The following is a 9007-nucleotide window of genomic DNA, read 5'->3' on the forward strand; positions in this document are numbered from 1 at the left end:
ATATACTGTTTTCCTTGCTTCAGCTCTTACCCTTTTGTTCTGAAAATGGCCACTGCAGTGCAGATTGGTACTCCCTTATTAGTAATTCATGCTATGTTTCTCTGGGCTATGGGGTGGAAGAATTGAAACTGCTTCAAATTTTCAGTAGAAAAAAGGTTTAAAAAAAAAATCAAAAACATATCACCCTATGCGTGTCAGTTATTTAAATGTGTATTGCTTAAAGTGCATTTTTTTTAAAATCAGTGAATTAATTTCCTCCTAAAATTGCAATCCAAGTGTTAACCTTTGATACCATAAAATAACTGCACAGAGGAACAATGAGACCTCAGGGCTTCCAAATAATTTCTTGGGTGAATAAATGAATAATCTGAGGTCAAATGTTCAGAAAAGAAAGTTTTGATTAAAAGAAAAGTATTTACTTAAAAGTGTTATATATATAGATTTTTTTGTAGAGTATGAGAAACTTTGTATTTTTCTTGGAGTATTGGGGGCATCAGAATGTAGGAGTGGTGGGGGGTGGGGGAGTGCTGAAATTTTAAGTTTTCCTTGTCCCTGTAAACCAGAGAATCCATTTGAGATTGGTACTGTTAAATAATTTTCCTTACACAGGAATGGCAACTTTCAAACTGGAAAAACAAAGGATGAAGTTAAAAATAATGTTCAAAATAAAATGTATTCTACTTCAAGAATTCCATTCATTCCAATTCAGCCAACGTATTGAACTTATTAAATGCCAAGCACTATTTTAGGCACTAGAGGTACAAGAATCCAAGACACAAGAGGGAGTTGTTGTTGTTAAGTGCCATTGAGTCGATTGCGACCCATAGCGACTCTGTATGGAATTTCCGAGGAGCAGCTGGTGAGCTTGAACCACTGACCTCGCAGTTCAAATGACTTTTCAATCTGACGCATTAGCCCACAGTGCCACACCAGGACTCCAGGTCTTATGAATACATGGACACATAGTAATGTATTAAGTAATACATATTAGTGTTATGAGCAGTGGAGAGAGAACTCATTTTAGTAGAAAAAAGGAAGGGCAAAGATTTCCTGAGAAGGCAGTTTTTGAGTTAGGCTTTTAGGCAAATGAAATGTGGAAGGTGGGGGCCTTCTAGTGAGTGAGCAGAGTTTGAGAGAAAGCAAGGAGAGAAAATCTGCAGAATGTGTTTAGAAAAAAAATCCCATTAATCCTAGCTTTTGAGAATTACAAAGTACAGATAAAAATCTTAAATCCTTCCAGGAACAAGGCAAGAAGTATACTTAAAAGACTTTTTTTGAAGTTACTTTATCTCATTTTATCACTTCAATCTATCTGCAATAAATATTTGTTGAATACCAGTGGGTGTCCACTGTGGCTCTTCCTAGCCTCATTTCTTTATGGTACACAAAACTTTTGGCTCCAGTAAGATACACTGTTATGACTTCTGACAATGGAAACCTCCTTAATTCTCATCTGGAGGCTTTGTTGAATGTAAGAGGTAATTGGAAGTCAAAAGTATGACAGACTGAAGAGAGGAACAATCTTGAGAGAGAGACATTTGGGGAGGGGTACTCGAGAATCCTGCGTTGCAGAAATAAGTTTGTCATGGACTTCTGTGTGATTTCCATCTCTTCATCCAGAGCTTGGAGACTCTGGATCAAATAGCTTGCAAGCTATCATCCTTGTACCAACATTTCATGTTTTTGGAATGTATCTTAACCCATACTAAATTCCAGACATCATATTAGATGTTAAGCATATGAAACTAAAGAAGATAATGTCTTTGTCCTAAAACTCGTATCTTTATTAGCTGTGGATTCTTGAGGGTCAAGGCCCAGTTAACTGTTTTGTTGGATGTTTGTTTGTTCCCTTGATTGCTTTTCTTTGCAAATTGTTTTCCTATGTACTTGTTGTTTAATGACTTGGAGTCGGTTTTGACTCATAGAAATCCTGTACAGGGTTTTCAGGTTTAAAAAAAAAATTTTTTATTTTTCAGGACCAGAAAGTCTCATCTTTCTACTGTCAAGCAAATGGTGGGCTTGAACAGCCACCTTGTGGTTAGTAGTCCATTGCTTAACCTGTGGAGCAAATATATTCATCATTGACCTTCTTCTGCTGAAGGTACTGGGATGGATGTGAATATACCAAACAACAAGAGATGGTATCTTCTCTCATATCAGCTTCCATCCAAGCAAACAATAGCAATGACAAAAACAAAACAAAGCAACTAACCATCAAGTCAATTCTGACTCATAGCCACCCCAATTGTGTACAGCAGAACTGTGCTCTGTTTTCAGTGGCTGCGTTTTCAGTACATCTCCAACCCTTCCAAGGTGCTACTGGGTGGACTCAAACCTCTAATCTCTCAGTTATCAGCCAAGCACGTTAGCAATACCACCCACGGACACCCACTCCCCATCCCTAAACAGTGGATTTGTATTTTTTAGCTTTTCAAAATACTTGATGGCTAAACAATCGGTTTAAAGAACTGGACTATTGCTTCTGTTCAATGCATTTTGTACCTAATGCTAAGCTGATGAAACTGTGAGCCACAAGCTCAGCAGTTCAAACTCAACAGCTGCTCCTTGGAAACCCTATGAATTGAAACCGACTGGACAGAACCTAATAGCAATCACCTCAACACCACTTTTACTAGTACTGCACTCAGAAAACTGTTAGATGCGCTGAGAAACGCAACAGAATTTTCCTTCAACTAATTTCAGAGACTGAAAAATCAAACAGAAACAAATACCTTATTAAGAGCAGCATGTGGAAAATCAAGAATGCCAGTCAAATAGTATGTTGTCTTTGATTCAGGGGCCATTTTTTTTGTCTTCTTTCCACAGCACCTTATTATTGAAAGAGACAATAGGTTTAATCGTGGGATCTTGAACATATTATTGTATTCAGTTATATACCACAGTTTCTTTATTTATAAAATAGACCTTCAGTGGCACATTTACATATCATCAAATAAACTAAGCATCATAAATAGAGATTTAACACAGTCTATCTTTCCTTCCTTCCCTATCTTCTGAATAACAAATCTGAGAATAATACTATTACAGTTATTAAAACCCCTTTGTTGAAAACCATCTTTATTTTTTCACTATTTAGCTGGAAATTTTTGTTTCTTCTCAATAGTCTTTTAAACAACTTATGTGAAATTCTGACCTCTAGTGGTATTGCTTGAAAACACTACTGAATAGAAATTTTAACAAGAGATATTCAAAAGAATTTTGAGGTGGTCTGTTCAAACTCATCAGTTGCTCCTCAGAAACTGGATACAGAGTCACTCTAAGTCATTCCCAGACCCATGGCACTTAACAACAACGAGAAGAAATATTTGGATAATGCCTTACATATTTCAAAGTATTTTCAAATGCATTGTCTTATTTCATTCTCACTGCTAGAGTCCTGGTGTGGTGCTCTAGAGTAAGCACTGGACTGCTAGGTCAGTTTGAACCACAGTGGTGGTGGATGAAACCCACCAACCACTCCTCGTAAACCCTATATGTGGTCTTTAAGAGATGGAGCCAACTTGACAACTCATAACAGCAACAACAACAACTGGAGTTCTGGTGTGGTTTTGTAGAATAAGTACTGTACTAGAAGGTCAATTTGAACTGCAAGTTCAGCAGTTCAAACCCACCTGTTGTTCCTGTGAAACCCTATAAATGATCTCTATGAATCAGAACCTCCTTGACAGCACTTACAACAACATCCTGTGGAGTGAAGATCAAATAGAACAATGCATTTGAAAGTACTCTGAATGCTGGAAAGCATCACCCAATATCTTCTTGTTTTCAAGTGCCACTCAGCTGGTGTAAGTCACAGTGTCCTGGTGTGGCTCTAGAATAAGCACTGGACTGCGAACCACAAGGTCAGTAGTTCAAATCCACCAGCTGCCCCTTGGAAACCTTTACTGGGTCTCTATGAGTCAGAACCCAGACCACGGTGCTTAACAACATGTAAGGAGACCAAGGTCAGCAGTTCAAATCTACTACTGCTCTGCAGGAGAAAGATGAGATTTTCTCTTCCCATAAAGATTTACAATTTCAGAAATCCTATATTGGGTAGCTGTGAGTTGGAACTGACTCCACAGCACATGACCCACCATACCCTCACATAAGGAGCCCTGATAATATAGTGGAGTACACACTGAGCTGCTAACTTCAAGGTCAACAGTTCGAATCTATGAGAAGCTTCTTGGGAGAGAGATGAGGCTTTCTGCTCCTGTAAAGATTTATAGCCTCAGAAACCCTATACAGGTTCACTATGAGACAGAATTGACAAGAGGGCACATGACCACCCCTACCATATCCTCATCAGCTAGAAATATCTTTAAATGCAAAGATCTCAGTGAAGCCAAGTGGATTGTCCAAGATTGCTTTGGGTATGACTCAGTCATGCAACTTGAACTTGACCTTGTTTTAACTAGAGTCCAGTATCATCCTATAACTTCTACTGGTTTCTATTAGGATCAGGTTTGAAAATACCATCTACCTGCCCCTTGTTGGTGTTATGAAATGGATAGGACTATGCCTAAGAACCTGGTTAAAATGAGGATTTGCTGTTTAGTTTTTTTCTTCTGCTGATAAAGATCCAAATTATCCAACCTCACAGCCCAACAGTGTGCTGGATGTTAGACTATGCTGAAGGTGTTGACACATCTCTTCTTTGCTAATTCACTGTTGTGTTATTGGATTATTTATTTATTTTGAAATTAACATCATTTCACCTTACTGTTTATTTTTTTACTTCTGCTAGCTTTTGAGTTTGGGGTTTCCCATTTGCAATGACATTTGTGCGTCTGGGTGTGACAAGGCTGTTTGTGATCTGCTTCTCCCACGTCATCACAAACTGCTCTCCCACTTTGTACCTTGCTCCCTGCATACTGGCCTCTCGTCTCTCTCTCCTCCATGCTGCCATGTTTCTACACATGCTTCTTCCTCTGCTTGGTGGTGTCAAAGCTAGCTCCTTCTCACCCCTCACATCTCAGCTCACATGTCTTTTGCTCAGCAAGGCCCTCACTCACCATCACATTTGTCAAAACATTTTATGATTGTCACAGATTCATTACAGATGGAATTTTCTTGTGCGTATATATGTGTATTTATGATCAATCCAAGAATGCAAACTTCATGAAAATAGAATCTGTCCATCTTGTTGAGCGTGTTCTCTTATTGCCCCAAAGAGTCCCTGATGCAAAGTGCTTGTTCAATAAGTTGTTTTTTTTTTTTAAATTAAATAAATGACCCCGCATTTTCCATGATCCCTAACTTATTTGTTTGTGGCCTTCATCTACTAAGATAGTTCCTTGAACACATATCATCCAAGTCTTTCCAATAGGTCGCAAAAAGTGACGCTCATTGTGAACAGCCAGCTAAGGTTCTCCTGATCCAGAACAAAGAATGGAAACAATGAAAGATGCATGAGAACAATTAGCCCAAAGGACTAATGAATCACCTACACCTCAGTCCCCGTGACCCTGCCATGGCTACCACTCCTGATAGTTATAAAATGGGTCACAGTAGAGGGTCTTAAAGAGAGTAGAAGGAAAATGTGAACGAAATTCAAAATCATAAAAATGACCTGGCTTACCCATCAGATAGAGACTAGGAGAACCCCCAAGACTTTGGCCCTTCGAGCCTAGAACTGAAATCATCCCCTTTCCTCAATTTACAGTCAAATGTTGTTGTTAAGTGCCATTGAGCCAGGTATCTTGAGGAGCAGCTAGTGGGTTTGAACTGTTGACCTTTTGGTTAGCAGTCCAGCGCTTATACTACAGCACTACACAGGACTCTTTCAGCTAAATTGACAAGCCTATAAGGAGCCCTAGTGTGGCACTGTAGGATAAGCACTGGACTGCTAACAGACAGGTTGGCAATTCAGACCTACCAACCACTCTTCAGAAAACCTTTACAGTGTTGTTATGAGTGAGAACTGACTCAACGGCACTCAACAACAGCACACAAGGGTAGCATTTACCCAGAAGCAAAGTTTAGAAGGCAGGGATGGATTAGAAAGAAGGACAAACGGAAGCTGAAAACAGGGAGGATGTGGGGTGAGTGTTGTTCCATTGTGGACATGGCAACCAATGTCATGAAGCAAAATGTGTATGGGTTGTTGAGTGGGAAATGAAATTGCTCTGGAAACTCACACTTAAACATTTTAAAAACTGTTGCTCATGTTCCCATGAGCGGGACTGCTACTATCATTTCTTTGCTTTGCTCAGGTCAAAGAACTGCCCCCCCCTCCCCATCCCAGCCAGTGGTATGACTTTTATCCCCAGTACCCTCGTGGTTACGAATCGGGCTGCTAATCTCAAGGTCAGCAATTCAAAACTACCAGCTGTTCTGCGGGAGAAAGATGAGGCTTTCTGCTCCCGTAAAGATTTGCAGCCTCGGAAACACTGTATAGGGTCGCTATGAGTCAGAACCGACGACTCCACCACACACCACCACAGTCCGCCCTTAACTTTCCTGCCTCTGCCTGTCTCAGCCGAGCCCGGCCACTAACCTACTACTACCTCTCTTGGTAAGGATAACTTTTTGCTGCTTCTGAGGGCATAGCAGCTCCTACAGGAACCCTTGTGACTCCTCCTCACAAGTGGCCTGGGATGGAATCGTGGGGTAGACAGTGGCATTCTCCGCTTTACCATCACTCTACTGAATACGTGGATGCCATTTATGATTAACTCACTTAGCTGGTAACTGACTGGGTGGTTGGCTTCCATCCTGAGATGGATTAGTTGAAAGATGTGGTGAACTACTGCTGAAAATGCAGTCGTTGAAAACCAGGTGAAGCACAGCTCTACTCTAACAATCATGGGGTCACCATGGGGTGAAATCAGCAACTGAATTTTTCCTTTAATAACTTTCATCATGGCAATGGAGCAGAATTACTAACAACTGTTGAATCATTGCCATTCCCAGTCACTTTATGGTGGTAGTGATGTGCTCTCATAGTGACCTTGTATAGTCTCCGAGGCTATATATAAATCTTTCTCCTGAGGAACAGTTGGGGTATTTGAACTACTGACCTTAAGGTTAGCAGCCCATCTTATAACCCATTATGCCGCCAGGGTTTCTTAAGCATTCTTAAATTTAATTGTCTCAATACATTTTGAGAAATATGGGGGAAAAATGCAGGTTCATTAGTGTGAGGTCACTAATTCAAGTACACGTTAGTGAAGGAGGTAGATATAAGCTCAATCTAGTTCTACTTGGGCGCCAATGTTTCTGCTGCAACTGTTTGCTAAATGACCAGAGAGACTCCTAGAAGTGTTGATTGTTCCACAACATTTTATATTGCTGTTAGGGAGTCCTGGTGTGGTGCTGTGGGATAAAGCACTGGACCGCAAGGTTGGCAGCTCAAACTCACCAGCCGCTCCTCAGAAACCCTATACAGAGTCACTATGAGTCAGAACTGACTTGAAGGCACTTAACAATAACTATTGTACAGGATCCTTATGATTGAACAACTCACATTATTTCCCAGGGCTCTCCTTGGCTCCCACTGCAAATAAGTTTTCTTGTGACTTTTTCCAAACAGAAGACCAGACATGGTCCAGGAATATCGGAACCTCTTTCAGACTCAAACTGGATGCTGCACTCTCACAGATGATTTGCCTTAACCCTAGTTATTTTACATTTGTGAAAACTTCTTAGAGTCAGAGAGGTAAAATATTTTTTTCTAGGTCCCATAGTTGCTCATTAGTGATAGAGCTAGAACTAGAAGTCAGTGCCCAGCCCAGCCCAGCTGCTTTACCATTCCTCAAGGTCACATTATTATCCTCATCATTTGTCATTCTCATTATGTGATTCAATATTAACATTAGAATAGGTGTGCAGGAAGGTCAGTTGGCAAACCTGGTAGAGAATTGTTTTTAACTGAGTCACCTTGATGTAAGTTCAATTGCTGTTTTCTTTCTAGTGATGTTTTCAGAGAGGTTAAGCAAGTAGGTATTTTTCTAAAACCTTTATATTAATTCATTGCATGAATTCATTGCATTCTTCCATTACGCTTCTTAATAAACAGACATGCCAAAATTTTAAGTGATTTGGAAGTTTAAACTTTTTATATTCCATTGTGTGAATGTTCTACACCATTTTTCCCTTTGAAATCAAAACAAAACAAACAATTCCAAACCATAGTGAGTCGATGTCACAATGTAAACTGCTCCCTAGGGTTTTGGGGTTTGTTTCTTTCTTTAATCTTTTGGGAAGCAGACTGCTGACCATTATTCGGCAGTGCCCTGGGTGAGTTCAAACTGTCAGCCTTCAACTTAGTTGTTATTGTTCTTGCTCAGTTCTATCAAATCCGTTTCTACTCATAGTGACTCTGTATAGGGTTTCTGAGGAGCAGCTGGTGGGTTCGAACCACTGACCTTGTGGTGAACAGTCCACTGCTTATCCTACAGCGCCACACCAGGTGTTCTTCAAGTTAGTGTTGTTGTTGTTAAGTGCTGTTGAATCAGTTCCGACCCATAGAGACCCTGCATAGGGTTTCCAAGGAGTGACTGGTGAGCTTGAACTGCCGACCTTGCAGTTCAAGCGGCTTTGCAGTCTGGCGCATTAACCCTCAATGCCACACTAGTAATAGAATACAAACCACTGTTGCCACCTATGGATAGATGCCAAACAAAGATTTCAAGGTGGTGTTTGTTGTGAAGTATCATCAAGTTTGTTCCGACTCAAAGCAACCCTGTATAAGGTTTCTGAGGAGCAGCCGGTGGGTTTGAACTGCCGACCTTGTGGTTCTCAGTTCAGTGCTGATTCTACAGCACCACACTAGGTTAGGGCAAGAGGAAAAGAATGAAAGGAATGTCAATCAGGAAGTGGCCAAAGATGTCTCAGGAGAAAAATGGCCATAATAAAAAAATCAGTGTTTGTTTTGGAGTCCTGGTGTGGTGGTGTGGGCTAATGTGTTGGACTGTAAGGTTGGTTTGAATTGCAAGGTCGGCAGTTCAAGTTTGTCAGTGGCTCCTCAGAAACCCTATACAGGGTTGCTATGAGTCAGAAC

At 40.5% G+C, this 9007-nt stretch overlaps 1 protein-coding gene across 1 annotated transcript in view; it reads left to right on the forward strand.

Annotated features, from left to right (window-relative positions):
- LOC102829478 (collectin-10-like) overlaps nt 1-9007 on the forward strand; it is a 63134-nt gene that overhangs the window by 815 nt on the left and 53312 nt on the right. The window lies entirely within an intron of this gene.

This window comes from Chrysochloris asiatica, unplaced genomic scaffold (genome assembly GCF_000296735.1).
Source record: "Chrysochloris asiatica unplaced genomic scaffold, ChrAsi1.0 scaffold00001, whole genome shotgun sequence".
NCBI lineage: Eukaryota > Metazoa > Chordata > Mammalia > Afrosoricida > Chrysochloridae > Chrysochloris > Chrysochloris asiatica.